This window comes from Triturus cristatus, chromosome 2_2 (assembly GCF_964204655.1).
Source record: "Triturus cristatus chromosome 2_2, aTriCri1.1, whole genome shotgun sequence".
In the NCBI taxonomy this organism is placed as follows: Eukaryota; Metazoa; Chordata; class Amphibia; order Caudata; family Salamandridae; genus Triturus; species Triturus cristatus.
In genome coordinates, this window is record NC_140582.1 from 1,104,969,361 (window position 1) to 1,104,986,292 (window position 16,932).

General features: G+C 49.0%; 1 protein-coding gene across 1 annotated transcript in view; it reads right to left on the bottom strand.

Moving 5' to 3' along the window:
* The window catches only part of LOC146863225 (uncharacterized), a 283,553-nt gene extending 266,898 nt beyond the window's left edge, over window positions 1-16,655 (bottom strand). The window contains exon 1 of the mRNA XM_085642657.1: window positions 16,413-16,655. The gene's annotated coding sequence lies outside the window, so the exon portion shown is untranslated. The remainder of the gene's footprint in view (window positions 1-16,412) is intronic.
* Between the last annotated feature and the right edge of the window lie 277 nt (window positions 16,656-16,932).

Genomic DNA, 16,932 nt, shown 5'->3' on the forward strand with positions numbered 1-16,932 from the left:
GAGCAAGCTGCCAAAATATTATCAGGTTACAGTACCTCTCCAGGCGCGCAGGTGCTTCTCCATGAACTCGTCAGTTCGAACAGCTCGAGGGAGCCTCTTATAAAGTAAACCAAAGTGGGATCACACTGCTTACACTTCCCAGCGGGTCGCCCCTGTGCATCATGGGCAATGCAGTTCATCAAGCATGGGTGCTTGCAGGATTGTCTCGAGTAAATACATAGTTTTACTGGCCATCTCTATACATGTGTTTCTGGATTGTTATCCGTCGTCAGTAGAGATTAGGCAAAATTATTTGGGGTTGCTGAGCAGGCTGCCAAAATATTATCAGGTTACAGTACCTCTCCAGGCGCGCAGGTGCTTCTCCATGAACTCGTCAGTTCGAACGGCTCGATGGAGCCTCTTATAAAGTAAACCAAAGTGGGATCACACTGCGGGTCGCCCCTGTGCATCATGGGCAATGCAGTTCATTTAGCATGGGTGCTTGCAGGATTGTCTCGAGTAAATACATAGTTGTACTGGACATCTCTATACACGTGTTTCTGGATTGTTATCCGTCGTCAGTAGAGATTAGGCAAAATTATTTGGGGTTGCTGAGCAGGCTGCCAAAATATTATCAGGTTAAAGTACCTGTCATGCCCCACGGTCCTGCCCCAACCTCTCTTAGTATTTAAGGGACGGAGGTGCAAGCAGGCGCTGCTTAGCGTTCTTGCTCCGAGCCTCATTTCCGTCCCTATCGTTTGTGCCTGACTTCCGCCCTGGTAGTTCCTGCTTCCGTTGTCGTCACTTTGGTAACTGACGAGTGCTTGGCGGTGGTGTTCCCTGTTTTGGTGTGTTCGTTGCCGTGTTCATTTAAACTGCTATCTTTTTCCTCTGGCCTTTTCGTTTCCTTAGGGGGCCTGGTATATGTTACCTTCCAGCATTTACTTTACCAGCGCTCTGCGTAATTTGGCCCGTCTCTTTCCCAGAGTTTTACCGCGGGTTGAGCCCGTGGATGCCTGTACTGTGTCTCTTTGCAAGTGTTCCCGGTACTGGGGCTTTGCCCAAACGGCCAGAGTAGATCCCGTGTCTTGGCTGTGTTTTTGCATTCCGTTGTCGAGAGAAGTTATCTCGTCTTCACACTACAGACCTCTTTTCACACTTTACTGGCGGGAGACTGGCATGGACCACTGTTCTACATTCAGGTGACGGCGCTTAACACCAGGATTACGGTAACAGCGCATTGCGCTGCCTTATTTCACATATTGCTGTTTATAGTGAATGTAGTATTAATTTCGCCTGATTGGATTCCTTGGTAGATGAACTCCCTAACCCCCTAGAGGAACAAGGAAGCTCCTCTCTGTATTGCGAAACAGTGGGAGGATACTATTCTGCATAATTCATAGTTTTCCTGGATACCTATGGGGTGAGCTTTTTGTTTCTCTAAATGTATTGTTGTATTACCTACTTACATTTCTTACCTAACTCACAGTCTTCTATTGTAGGGGAGCATCTGAGACAAATCCATCACCCTCCCATACTACTAGTGTGATCCCTAGCCGTGGTAGGTGACTTAGAGGGGGGTTGTTCTGACATGGGGGTTGCCAGATAAGACAAAGTATAATAACATCTTTTATTTTGCAGCCGGGCAATTCCCGCCATTATCCCTGAAGTGGTCCATCCACACGACCTGCTTTTCTTCCCGCCTATCCTTGTTTTGTTTCCCTGTTTTCCCCTGACGTGTCATCCGTTACTCTAGAGTCTGATAGAGTCGGATGACCGTAGGGGAAGATTGGGGACTCTTCTTCAGGTTCCTGACGCTCCTGTGGAACGTACCTGGCTGCCATTACAGTACCTCTCCAGGCGCGCAGGTGCTTCTCCATGAACTTGTCAGTTCGAACGGCTCGAGGGAGCCTCTTATAAAGTAAACCAAAGTGGGATCACACTGCTTACACTTCCTAGCGGGTCACCCCTGTGCATCATGGGCAATGCAGTTCATCAAGCATGGGTGCTTGCAGGATTGTCGTGAGTAAATACATAGTTGTACTGGCCATCTCTATACACGTGTTTCTGGATTGTTATCCGTCGTCAGAAGAGATTAGGCAAAATTATTTGGGGTTGCTGAGCAGGCTGCCAAAATATTATCAGGTTACAGTACCTCTCCAGGCGCGCAGGTGCTTCTCCATGAACTCGTCAGTTCGAACAGCTCGAGGGAGCCTCTTATAAAGTAAACCAAAGTGGGATCACGCTGCTTACACTTCCCAGCGGGTCGACCCTGTGCATCATGGGCAATGCAGTTCATCAAGCATGGGTGCTTGCAGGATTGTCTCGAGTAAATACATAGTTGTACTGGCCATCTCTAAACACATGTTTCTGGATTGTTATCCGTTGTCAGTAGAGATTAGGCAAAATTATTTGGGGTTGCTGAGCAGGCTACCAAAATATTATCAGGTTACAGTACCTCTCCAGGCGCGCAGGTGCTTCTCCATGAACTCCTCAGTTCGAACGGCTCAAGGGAGCCTCTTATAAAGTAAACCAAAGTGGGATCACACTGCTTACACTTCCCAGCCGGTCGCCCCAGTGCATCATGGGCAATGCAGTTCATCAAGCATGGGTGCTTGTAGGATTGTCTTGAGTAAATACATAGTTGTACTGGCCATCTCTAAACACATGTTTCTGGATTGTTATCCGTTGTCAGTAGAGATTAGGCAAAATTATTTGGGGTTGCTGAGCAGGCTACCAAAATATTATCAGGTTACAGTACCTCTCCAGGCGCGCAGGTGCTTCTCCATGAACTCCTCAGTTCGAACGGCTCAAGGGAGCCTCTTATAAAGTAAACCAAAGTGGGATCACACTGCTTACACTTCCCAGCCGGTCGCCCCAGTGCATCATGGGCAATGCAGTTCATCAAGCATGGGTGCTTGTAGGATTGTCTTGAGTAAATACATAGTTGTACTGGCCATCTCTATACACGTGTTTCTGGATTGTTATCCGTCGTCAGTAGAGATTAGGCAAAATTATTTGGGGTTGCTGAGCAGGCTGCCAAAATATTATCAGGTTACAGTATCTCTCTAGGCGCGCAGGTGCTTCTCCATGAACTCGTCAGTTCGAACGGCTCAAGGGAGCCTCTTATAAAGTAAACCAAAGTGGGATCACACTGCTTACACTTCCCAGCAGGTCGCCCCTGTGCATCATGGGCAATGCAGTTCATCAAGCATGGGTGCTTGCAGGATTGTCTCGAGTAAATACATAGTTGTACTGGCCATCTCTATACACGTGTTTCTGGATTGTTATCCGTCGTCAGAAGAGATTAGGCAAAATTATTTGGGGTTGCTGACCAGGCTGCCAAAATATTATCAGGTTACAGTACATCTCCAGGCGCGCAGGTGCTTCTCCATGAACTCGTCAGTTCGAACGACTCGAGGGAGCCTCTTATAAAGTAAACCAAAGTGGGATCACACTGCTTACACTTCCCAACGGGTCACCCCTGTACATCATGGGCAATGCAGTTCATCAAGCATGGGTGCTTGCAGGATTGTCTCGAGTAAATACATAGTTGTACTGGCCATCTCTATACACGTGTTTCTGGATTGTTATCCGTCGTCAGTAGAGATTAGGCAAAATTATTTGGGGTTGCTGAGCAGGCTGCCAAAATATTATCAGGTTACAGTACCTCTCCAGGCGCGCAGGTGCTTCTCCATGAACTCGTCAGTTCGAACGGCTCGAGGGAGCCTCTTATAAAGTAAACCAAAATGGGATCACACTGCTTACACTTCCCAGCGGGTCGCCCCTGTGCATCATGGGCAATGCAGTTCATCAAGCATGGGTGCTTGCAGGATTGTCTCGAGTAAATACATAGTTGTACTGGCCATCTCTATACACGTGTTTCTGGATTGTTATCCGTCGTCAGTAGAGATTAGGCAAAATTATTTGGGGTTGCTGAGCAGGCTGCCAAAATATTATCAGGTTACAGTACATCTCCAGGCGCGCAGGTGCTCCTCCATGAACTCGTCAGTTCGAACGGCTCGAGGGAGCCTCTTATAAGGTAAACCAAAGTGGGATAACACTGCTTACACTTCCCAGCGGGTCGCCCCTGTGCATCATGGGCAATGCAGTTCATCAAGCAAGTATACCAATGGACTCAACATCACCTTGTGAGGCTGACCACACATATTGTGTCCATGTACAACTGATAGTTGTACATAGACACACAGGCACTGCCCAGTGTGAGTATGCACTAGCCTAATGGGGTCACCCTGTACAGTGGACACATGTTGCACACAAATTAGGGCAGGGAACAATGCCACAGAGGCCAAAGTATGCTGAACACACAAAAACTGGCCACAGTGTGTGATGCCACACATGATTCCTAGGATAAGGTGTCTCAGGGGACAGTAGTGGGCACACTGCTCCATGGTCCTGGAATGATCTGACTGTAACAGGAGCAACCGTCCCGGCCCTATGCATATCTCCCGCTCATGCACACTATGTCTGATGCCACTACATTGGTCATGCATGCTGCAAGTGTGTGTATTTTAAACCTCACACTCCTATGTGGACCCTCAGGACAGTGCCAACAATTATGGACCCCCAAATGAGTGGACAGGACAGGGCACAGGCAAGGTACCAACACATGTCACAGACCACCCCCACACATGATGCAGAAAGCATAATGCACCTTGATGACCTTGCAGCCTAGATGACCATGTGCAATAGTGATTACACACAGACCAGGGAACACATGTCAAGGAGGGGAAGGGAGGAAGAACAGCAGCGGTTTACTTGGGGGAGCAGGATATGCACTGCACATATAAACCCTGGCAGTGTATCCATGCGACTGAGCACTTCCAAAAGCTGGTGACACACAACAAACACACATGTACCTACCCCCTTGCTGCTGCTGCTTCTCCTGTAACAGCCCATGTCAGGGAAGACCACCGCCAGGACACGCTTCATTTGGTGGGTCAGGCGCCGGCACCCGCCGTGTTTGCGTGCAGGTGAGTCCCCCAGCAGGACCCGGGCGATCCTCCTGGTCCAGCACCGGATGTCCTGTCAGTGTTTCCTCACCTGGGCCAGGCGCCGACTGCGACCCTCCACGGAGATCACGGCCCTGACGGCCTGCTTCCATATCTTCCCCTTCTCGTAGGTGGTTACCTGTGAGGATGACAAAGTGAGAATAGATCACTACACCTGCTCCATGTCACAGAGGCACACATTAGAACATCTTTGATTTGTTGAACAGGGCATAGTATTCTGCAAACTAATAGCACCTTTGTTATGGGGACATTCGCCTCTGTGTAAGCCCCAATGCACTACATGGCATTGAAAGTACACAGGTGGCATGAGGGGTGTGACACACTCCCTGATCATGGCACACACTGTACATCACAAGCAACACAAGGCTGATGGACAGCATCTCCAAGCAGTCACATGCCCCAGGTCACTGACACATCCTCAGCAGAGTACACAGACACACACAGGCACAGATCATTCACCTGCCAGTGGCAACAGGGGCTAAAAACCTCACTCTGCACATGTGCCACTTGCCTGGGGGGTGTCACAGGTGTGGGGCTATCCCACCAAGTCAGACACACAGCACAGCTTCCTTCTCACATCAGATGGGTAGAACAGTTGCCTCCTCCATGCAGCTGTGGTGCAACACTCCACATAGACACTCACCCACATGACAAGGAACATTCACACACATCAATGTCCAGGGGCGTACACATCATTTGGACTCTCTCACCACAGCTCCACTCAACTCACACACATCTGTGGGTAGAGTCACCTGTCACACCGATGGGAACACAGAATCACCTCAGGACTATAGAACAAGAATGGACAAGAGGATAAGCCATGCTGATTGTGCCATGCACCATGCAGTGAATGTCACAGTAAGCACAATGCAAGTGAGGAATGCAGACATGAACCACATCATGCTCTGCATGACAGACATAGGCCATTCATCCCCCCCGGGACCCACTCTAAACTACATTGCATGTCTGTCACACCTGGACACAATGCCAGAAGTGCCAGTCACAAAAAGAAGTGGCACAGTCAAAGGTAGCGGAGTCAGCACTCACCTGCTCCCCTGGTCGACCATACAGGCTGGGGAACTGTGGGAAGATGACGTCCAGCAACGCCTCATTCTCCTCCTGGGTGAAAGGCTGGGCCCTCTCCACAGTCCGCGACATGGAGCCAGAGGAAGCCAAGACAGCAGCAGTGGTGTCGAATCAAAGGTTGTGCAGGCAAGTGCCCTCTCATGGTTTCTGGCTGACTTATATCTGCCGTGCTGGGCTATTTCATGTACAGGAGTACAGAGTGATTGGTCAGACTCATTTGCATCCTACGTTTCCTCCAATCCCTTTGAACATACACCAGTGACAGCATTAGCATTAGCATTTTTTCAAATTTGTTGCATCATGTCAAGTCAGCAACCACTTTGCAACAATGTTTAATGTGGCCAACTGCTTTTTCCAGGCCACATGATGGAAAAATGTTATCTTGGAACTGGGTATCCATGACAACCAGCATGCATTTAGGCCCTAATACTTGTCCCTTATGTGTCCCCATTGTAATTTTCAAATCCCCATACAGGTACGGTGCGTATCACACGTACCCCTAGGGCACCACTACTCTAGTGATACGGCCCGTAGACGCGTGTGTAGGGGTCGTATCCCTATGGTAGTGTTGCCGTAGGCATACGCCATAGTGATATGGGCCGTACACGTGTGTGTAGGGGTCGTATCCCTATGGTAGTGTAGCCGTAGGCGTACGCCATAGTAATACGGGCAGTACACACGTGTGTCGGGGTTGTATCCCTATGGTAGTGTAGCTATGGTAGTGTTCCCATGTCTGTGCATGTTTTCAAGGGTCTGCACACGATGCATACATCATGAGGCATAGCAGGGTGCCAGAAATGATGCTGCAGCTGCGCAACGAACAAGCATGTCTTGTTGGTGGGTAGACTCTGTTTGTCCTGTATTTAGCGGTATCTTTGTATCTTACAGCTTCTCCTGACCCACTTCTGTACATGATGTTTCCATGTATTGGACTCTGGCTATCCCAACATGCCATGGCTGATGACGCCTCTCCGCAACCCCAGAACAGCTGCAGATCACCGTTACAACAATGCCCATAGGCAGACCAGGCGAGTGGTTGAGAGGACGTTTGGCCTCCTGAAGAGCCGATTCCAGTGCCTCCACAAGACAGGCGGGTCCCTCCCATATACACCGGTGAAGGTCTGCAAAATCATCCTCGTGTGCTGCATGCTGCACAACATGGCAGTGGAGAAAGCTGTGCCACTCATCCTGGATCCGGATGAGCAGGAACATCCACCCGTGGAGGATGAAGGGCTTGGTCACGAGACAAGTGATGAGGAGGAGGAGGAGGACATCCGGAGTCAGCTCATACGCAACTTCTTCTCATGATGGTGAGTCCCTGGGTCTGAGTGTGCATGCTTGGAGCCTTGTGTGGCATGTGTTGCAATGTGTGTGCCCAGCTGCATGTATGCTAAGTGACTTAGAGGTGTGTTCTGATGTGTCACTCGAGTGATGATGTAATTCCACAATTTTTAGCTGAGACACTCAATTTTCAACTAGCATGGTGACAACCTTATACATGTAGAGTAACTGACCATGCATGCGGATGACCATCTTTTAGCTGACTTCTTGTGTCTCTCCCATCCCCTGGTAGTTGCGCATGCTGTCTGCTCGTGGCATCGTTGGGCTCCTGCTATTCCTCATGAGTATTGCAACGTGTGCAGAATCAGCGTTACATGCACGGACATGGTGAAAAGTCTCCTTTGGGTAAGGATTTCAGCACGGCATCTTGGGTGTGGTAGTTGTTTTGAATATGTGTGCACTGCTACTGTGCATGTTTTGTTACTATGCATACATGTCGACTCACCATGGGGCACATGACATTGAGCATGACTCACATGAATTGATAGTCACACTTGGTGACAGTCATCTGTAATGGGATTGTAGATTGTGATGAAGGCATCAATGTGTGTAAAACTTCCCTCTGAAACATACGGGATGCTATGGGTTGACATAGTGTGGGACATCCCCATAAGAGGCTCAATGGGGAATAGCAGCATCTCCGTGTGCAGCAGGGGGTGTTTGGCTGACCCCCGTCACTTGTGTGGCAGTTCAATGGATTTACAGCATCTGTGGTACAAAGGGGGGCGGGGCAGTGTAGGTCCCACATGTTAATCCACATGACCTGTGCATCTGTTCATATTGATGCATTTGCCTAGGTGTGAGCCTGAGTAATAAAGGGGTTCCTCACCATCCAAGGTGCCTCATCTCTGTCGATGCAGGTCTCTTGCCACTGTGCATGCGGCATCTCTGGCATAGTTGTCCGAGATTTTGCATATGAGTCTATGTGTAGATTAGCAACATGCATGATGTTCTTCATGGATTTGATTCTCTATTGTGCATGAAGTCCATGACTGTGTATGCATTTTGGCATCTCTGTCCCCACAACGGGCCCTCAACACCTGCTGAGGGTGTGTTTCCTGTGCGCAGCTCGGCCATCAGTTTCCTGATCCGCTGTCAGTCATCTTTGGTGATTGTGCATCCATTGTCTGTGCCATGGTGAACCGGACACTCCTTCCTTTACATACACCTGTTGCAGTTGTCCTTTCTGACAGCCTTGTCTTTGTGTGCAACTTGTGGCATGGGTCCAAGGACATGCCGCCTGCTGCTGCAGGCCCTTCAGCAAGGGCACACACATTTTCCGGATTTGGCAACACACACGCCTCTAAGATGCTCCTCCCTTCCTCCCTCCACCCATTAATTTGGGTGTCATCAGCTTGTCTGTGACACAGTTGGGGTCACGCGGTGCCAAAGGCTGGACCGTCTGCACCTGCAACGTGCACATTGCACGACCCTCATGTCCTTGCATGACCCACATCACACTACAGTATGATGTTGCAGCCACCCACCAAGCAATGTCCATCCGAAAAATCTACCGCCTGCACTCAGGCATGCACTAAGCGCACACACAGCACCTTTGCATGATGAGTGTGCAACTTCAACTGCCTACACAGCGCTGCCATGCCTTCCAGGCCATGTCACACCAACCAGGTCATGTCCCTCCCACTCCCCACCGCCTCTGTACCCCAGCAAGGCCATGGGAGTGGGACTCAAGGCCTCTGCATGTAGTATGGTGTCGTTTTCTGGCACATGGCAGAGGTATCATTTCCCAGCGTGTCGATCTACAATGTGTCTAGGATCCCCCTCTACACCATCACATGCACACAGCACCTCATCATCATCTTGTGTGCCATTGACAGCCAGGTGCTCCTCACTCTCACCAAAGACGCAGACCTTGCCAGTTCTCATATTCAATAATGCATGAGATCCATTGGCGGATGGCTGAACATCAGCCACCTGAGGCTGGACTTGTACAGGACTGAGGTCATCATCTCAAATGGCCAAGGAGGCGGTTGCCAGAGCTTTGGTGCTCTCCCGTCTGGATTACTCTAACGCCCTTTATGTAGGGGCTCCAGACTACTTGATCAGAAAGCTACAGGTAGTCCAGAACGCAACGGTGAGACTCATTTTTAACATCTCTAGGAGACTTAGCGTTCGCAAACAGTTGAAGGATCTACACTGGCTCCCTGTAGCCCAAAGAGTGCACTTCAAAACTCTGGTCCTCGTTTATAAGGCCATTAATGGACCATGCCCTGCCTACCTAGCCAAAAGATTCACCCTTTACCTCCCGACCCGTCAGCTGCGATCTACCTCCAGAAAGCAGGTGGTCGTTCCCAGATTTAAAAGAGCTCGTCTGGGCGGACAATCCTTGACGGTAAAGGGTGCTCAATGGTGGAACGCCCTGCCTGACGCTCTCAGACACTCTCCCAATCTGTCTAACTTTAAAAAACTGCTTAAAACGCACCTCTTTCAAATCCATGATTAACCGATCCCTCTACCACCTGGATTAGTTTCACTCCCGCGCCAGGACAGTCTCGACTATTGGAGCGCGCTATAAATCCGCATATAACATAACATATAACATAACATAACATCATCTGAGGATTGTCCCCTTACAGCTGGCTCAACTGCTTGTGTCCCACCCGCAAGAGCCCTGCACATGCACCCAGTGGCCACACACACAAGCTGGTGTGCATCATGGATTGCTCGCTCACATTTGCCATGCTAATCACCAGCATCTGTACCTCAGGCTGCAACACCCTCTGCATTATGCACATGATCCCCAGATCGATCCACTCCAAGGCAAGACAGACCATCCCCCAGGTCCACGACGACATCCGTGTCAAATACTGCCCTGCCCTCTACAGAGCAAGTACATTAAGACTCCAAGGAAACTTGTCCACATCCAAGGTGCATCTGCACAGCTCAGCTTCAACATCCAGCTCCCCAGCCACATCACCGTCCAGCAGAGATAGCTGCAATGGATCACTGTCTGCTGCAGGATGACCTTCACACTCCACACCCACACTCAGGAGGCAGGCCACAACCCCGACCCCAAACCAACCTTATACCACTGCCATCCAAGTCCCCATTGGGCCATCTCCGTGCATCCAACCTTGCCCTGGCCACCATTCTTCACATCCACCTCACTTCAGCATGCAGGACATAGTTCTCCCACCTGGCCAAACATACCTGGGAATCCCTCCCCAGGAAACTCCACATGAGCCATGACCTCTGCGCCTTCATGATACTCTTCCAAATAGGTCTGTCCGCACAGTATTGCAAGCCCCCCCTCAGCAGGGTGAGCCCTCACGGGTGAGTATTGTGCTCCATGTCTGTATTGAATGATACATTGTGACCCATGTGTGTCCTGTGCCAGACTCAGATCCCAGGGTATGGATGGGTGGAGTTAGTTCAACACTCAGGCATAGTTTGACATTTAAACACACAGATGATGTGGACTAATGCAAAATCACTGCAACATCTCATGACTTAAATAAAATTTTATTTGCGGTGGGGTACGTGTTTTGGTAGATAAAATGAGGTGCTCGCCGGGTGCCCGGCAAGTCCATGTGGCAGAGAATGTCAGTGAATGAGGTGCTGCTGTTGTGCCAGAGGGCCAGGTGCCAGGCCAGGTGACCTGGGAGATGTGGATGGTCCGCTGACTCTCACGGTCTTTTCCGTGGACGACCCACCTTCCTGGGGGGACCCTCAGATGCAGGCCTTGACAATGCTTGTGATGCTCTGTCGGACGAATCCTCCTCCTCCTCTCTCCCTGTGGCTGGTGCTGGTCTTCGCCTGGTGGCACAGGGAGGGTTGCCCATGTTGTCGGCGATCCGACGGAGTGAAGGGCTCATGTCCGTTTGCACCGCCAGGAGCTCAGCCAGTCTTGCCTCCATCCGTCCTTGGTGTTGTTGTTGACTGGCAAGTTGCTCGGCCTGCAGGTTCTTCATCTCGTCGAGGGTCCCCTTGATGTCTGTGAGGGTGTCCACTACCTGGCTGATGCCCCTGGTGTCAGGCCGGTATGTGTCCAGAATGTGGCGTATGTGTGACATACCGGTTCCCTCAGCTGGCTGGTCAGGTTCTCGCCTCCGCCTGCCTCCACTCCCACCACCCCTGCCCACACGAGCCGGGCCTGCTGTTGTGGGCACATCGGGTCAACGGGACCCCTGAGGGATGGCATTTGCGGGGTTGTCTGCCTCCTCCTGGGTGCCCGGAGGACCTTGTCCCTCCTGGTCAGACAGGCTCTGTTGTTCAGTGCGAGCAGGGCTCCTGGGTATTTCCTGGGATGTGGCAGGAATGGGGGTGGTGGTTGGCACAGATGTACCTGAAACAGGTGCTGCAGGGGCTTGGGCACCAGAGGGGCCAGATTGGTCGGGGTCATCCACAGAGTGGTGAGAGTCGTCGCTGCTGGTGGGATCATCTTCACGCTGAGCCTGGGCCTGGATCTCCCCCCAACACTGGGTTCCCACCCAGTGTTGGGGGGAGATCCATGATGTTGCCCTGTGTGTGAGAGAGAGACAATGTTAATGGTGTTTCATGTGACATCCATGTTTCATACATATTCAATTTGCCACAGTTCCTCAAGGTAGTTGGATATGCCTAGCATTCCTCTCAATGTACACTTGTGGATGGGTATGTTGCGGGGGACAGATTGATATGTTCTCCTGAGTCTTTGGCCTGTCTAATTACTGCTAGGATGCTTATTTGGCTATGGATAGGTCTTGTTGTGTCACATGTCCATTGTGGGAGTGGCTAAATCCGTTGCCTGCCCGGGGGGTGTGCTTGTGTAAGGGGTGGGGGGGGGGGTGTGACCGGGCATGGTGTTGGGTGTAGTGTGATTTGGCATTGGGTCTCCCAGGTGATGTGTCTGTCCCCTCATAGTGCATGCTGGCATGACAGTGAGTGTGAGTTCCTGTGCTAGGTATGTGGCATGTGGAGTTGGTGTTTGAGTGTACAGTGGTCACAGGAGGGCCTTGTGCTGTCTACAGCAGGGCCAAGTGTCAGCTACCTTGTTAGTACTTGGCCAGTCCCAGTGCATTGAGCATGGTGCATGGGTACGTCCCTAGGCCATATGGGCTGAGGGCATTGGTGCCTGCTTCTGAGTGGCACAATGTGTTTGGTGGGCTCCACCCTCCCAGCATCGCGGACATCCAGTCTTGGGCTTGTGTTTCATGTAGCCTGTGACTTGGCATGGCCTTGCTTAGTGAATGGGGAATGGACCCGTTAGTGGCATGTGTGTGGTTTTTGAGTGTGGTTGTGTCCGGTGAGGGCTTTGGGGTCGTTGCGTGCATTAGTTGTAGTTGGGTTGTGGATGCCGTTCCCCTATGTTACGTGAGTTGTTTGTGTACTCATCAGGCTCTGCGACTCCTTCAAGTCCGTGTACTCCCACCGGCGGAAGCGTGGCCATCACCTTCTCCTCCCAGGGATGGTAATGTACCGGTCTGCAGGGCAGCCCACCTCCAGTGATGTTAGTCTGGGCATATTCTTCGTTCATTTTGCGCTTGACTGCCCTGCGCAGATCGTACCACTTGGCTTGGCATTCATACCTGGTCCTTCTGATGGGCGCAACAGCTTTGACCCGATCGACGATCCTCTGCCACATGGCTCATTTCTCAGCTATGCTGGTCTGTCTGACCAATGTTCCAAAGAGCTGTGGCTCGACTCTGATGACTTCGTTGACAAGGATGTCCAGCTCCTCCCTTGTGAACTTTGGATTCTTGTGTGGTGTGGGTGTGGATAGTTGTGGGTGTGTGGGTGTGGATGTGACGGTGTGGGTGTGAATGTGAAGAGGGGGTCTTTGTGAAGGTGGTTGTGTCAAGGTGTGTAAGTTTAAGCTGTAGTTAAGGTGTAAGTAAGGTGCAGTTGTTTGTCTATCGGGTCTGGCAGCAGTGGGTCTGTTGCAAAGGCTCATGGTTTGTGTGTGTGGGCCCTTTTTATTGGTCCATTTGTGGGTGTGGCTGGGTTTGAACTTTTGGTGTGTGTGTTATAAGAGGTGGTTGTGGTTTTGACCTCTGTTTGCCTGTTTGGATGGGCCAGGTCAGTGTTTTCGATGTATTTTATCCTGTAGACGTGTTTTGTGGTGTTGTGCGATTCGAATTGACCCTCCTTGTGCTGTTTTACAGTATCCTGGTTCAGTGCGAGTCGTTTTCGTGTATGTAAGGTGCGTACATATGCTATGTTGTTGTACAGTGGTCACATATGCAATGGTGTTGTACGATTCGTACATACGCGATGCTGGGTGAGGGTGCTGGTGTACGGGCCTGGGGTATGGTGTGTACGGGCACGGGCATGGTGTACGGGCCTGGGGTATGGTGCGTACAGGCACGTGGCTGGGGTACGGTGTTGTGGTACGGTGCGTAAAGGGACGGGCATGGTGTACGGGCCTGGGGTAAGTTGCATACAGGCACAGGCATGGTGTACGGGCCTGGGGTACAGTGCGTACAGGCACGGGGCTGGGGTACGGTGTTGGGGTACGGTGCGTACAGGCACGGGCATGGTGTACGGGCCTGGGGTAAGGTGCGTACAGGCACGGGCATCGTGTACGGGCCTGGGGTACGGTGCGTACAGGCACGGGGCTGGGGTACGGTGTTGGGGTATGGTGTGTACAGGCACAGGCATGGTGTACGGGCCTGGGGTGAGGTGCGTACAGGCACGGGCATGGTGTACAGGCCTGGGGTAAGGTGCATACAGGCACAGGGCTGGGGTACGGTGTTGGGGTACAGTGCGTACAGGCACGGGCATGGTGTACGGGCCTGGGGTACAGTGCGTACAGGCACAGGCATGGTGTACGGGCCTGGGGTACGGTGCATACAGGCACGGGGCTGGGGTACGGTGTTGGGGTATGGTGCTTACAGGCACGGCATGTACACGTAGGGGGATGGGGTACAGTGTGGACATGGGGGGTACAGTGCTGACATATGGGGGTACGGTGCTGACATATGCGGGGGGAGGAGGGGGGCTGTGCGACTTGTACGCGGGCACAAGTTTAGCCATGCCATTTTACATGCGGTTGTATATTTGGACGGACGGTATGGATCGTACTTGTGCGGTCGGACTTCTGTTTTACGATTTGCACATAAAAATGTCCGGTTGCCTCTCGTACACTTTTCCCAACGCTATTCGTATCTATTTTTAACGTACGAATCGTACTTCGCCGGTTGTAGGGCACTTTTACGATTCGTACGTAAAAATATATGGATACGAGTCAGACGCACATTTTTTTTAACGGATCGGAATCGGCACCTAAATAGTAACTTTATTTTAAATTATATCAAAGATAAAACGTCTAAATGGTCTTCACTTCACCTCTCTTGGTGGGGTAGAATGGACTCCATTAAAATGACTATTACTCCTAAAAAACTTTATACCCTTGCTATGGTTCATATTCAATTTCCATTACAATTCTATATAGATATTGATGGACTTCTCTCCAAATTTCTCTGGAACAATAAATTAACTCGTATTGGTTATAAAAAATTAAAAATACCTAAATGCAATGCTGGATTTGGCGTGCCTGACTTTTTTCTCTATCACAAAGCATTTATACTGAAACAAAGTTCTATATGGCTTACTCCTTCCTCTTTAAATAATCATCCTATTTGGCTTCATATAGAGCATTCTCTTGTGGATGCTTTTCCATTGACCACCTTGCTAACAATGTCTAACAGATCAACATATTTGCAAAAATCGGTTATTATCAAATCCACTAAACTCATTTTTAATGACCTGAATTCAAATTTTCTATCTCCTATGGTCTATACTGAAGATCTGTCATTATGGCATAGTAATGTTATTAAACTGAATAGAAATGTTAATTTTAGAATGCTTGGATTAAAGTGGGTATCTTTTATCTTAAAGTTATTTATTTCGACAATGCTTTTATTTCTTTTGAAGCTTTACAAACGAAATTTAGTTTACCTCAATCTGATTTTATTAAATTTGAGTTTTTATGTAATTCAATTTTAGATTCCTTCCCTCATGGTATTCCGTCCAATGTTAAAGCAGATTTAGCAATATATATTCGATCTATCTCTACGTCCTCACATACTGTTTCTATTTTATATAAAAAATTATCTAATTCTATAGGAAGCAATTTAAATATAATTTCAACATTTTGGAATGCTGAGCTTTCACTCTCGCTGCCTAATGATACTTGGAAGATTATTTGGCTTAATAGTATTTCAGGCTGGCTGCCTGTTTCGCTTTACCAAACCAATTCTTATATTTTATTCAATTGTTCATGGACCCCAGTACGTTTATTTTGTGCTAAACTGCTGCAAGACGACATTTGTTGGCATTGTAAATTACTTCCTGGTTCATTACACCATATGCTTTTTGAGTGTCCATTAATTTTAAAATTTTGGTCTGATGCTCGGGATATTGTACAAAAGATATTAAATATCCATGATGTTATTTCTTATAAAATGTTAATATGTAAATCTGTTGGTCTTTTGCATAACTTAACTGAATTAGAAGGTAAACTGTTTAATTTCTTAATATCAGCCGCTTTAAAATCCATTACTTTTTGCTGGAAGGATATTTCGTCATTATCAGTTCATGCTTGAGGGTCATGGGTCATTTTTACAAGAAGAGGTGCTCAGTTATCCCTGAATGGGATTACTCATAACTCTAATTTGTTTCGCTCGTTTTGGTTACCTATAGATGTATATTTATCTTTATAATTGTATATTTATACTTGATATATTGTTTTACAGTCATTATACTTAAATACTTTTATGATGCACGTAGCTCTATTTTCTATTAGTTGACACAGTAATTATACATGGTTCCCTCCCTTCCTTTCCTTTCTCGTTTACATTTCCCTTCTTTAATTGATTATTTTTACATCTATACCTATTGTAATTTATCATTGTTTTTGTAAATTTCTTATTTTATATAGGTATTTTCGCTCCTGGACAATTTTTTCTGTAATGTCTGTACAAGTTCATTATTATGAAAATTCAATAAAACATTTTGAACTCAGAAAAGTACCGGAGTGCTGCTGCTCGCACACAGGAGCCTCGGGCGACGTTCGAGTCCAGCCGCTGCCAGGCTGGGGGTAAACTGCTTGTCCTGCAGGTTAAACTGGGAAACGATGCTTTTCACGGTTCTTTCCACTCAGCGAAGCGTCTTTGCTCCCCCGTGACTACCACTCAGTGTGGGCTTCAGCTGTCCTAGGTAGACTGAGGTATAAAGCTGACAGGACTCTGGTGCTGCCAAGCTACTCTGTTTCCCAAAACAGCCCTGCGCAGCCCTCCTTTCAAGAGCGACGCCCCGGGCAACTAGCCTGGAACGGATCTGGCCAGGGGCGCCGGATCCACACGAGGCTGAATCACGAGCCTGTTTGCTTATGTTTCTTTAATATAAGAATCTGGATCCACTTGGCATGAGTGGAGTGCCACCTGAAGGTAGCAGTTAATCCTTTTTTGTAAAAGTTTAGCAACTTTTTTAACACTCAGCCCTGCTTTGCAAGCTGCTTTTAAATTAGAAACATATGCAAATTCAACTTAAA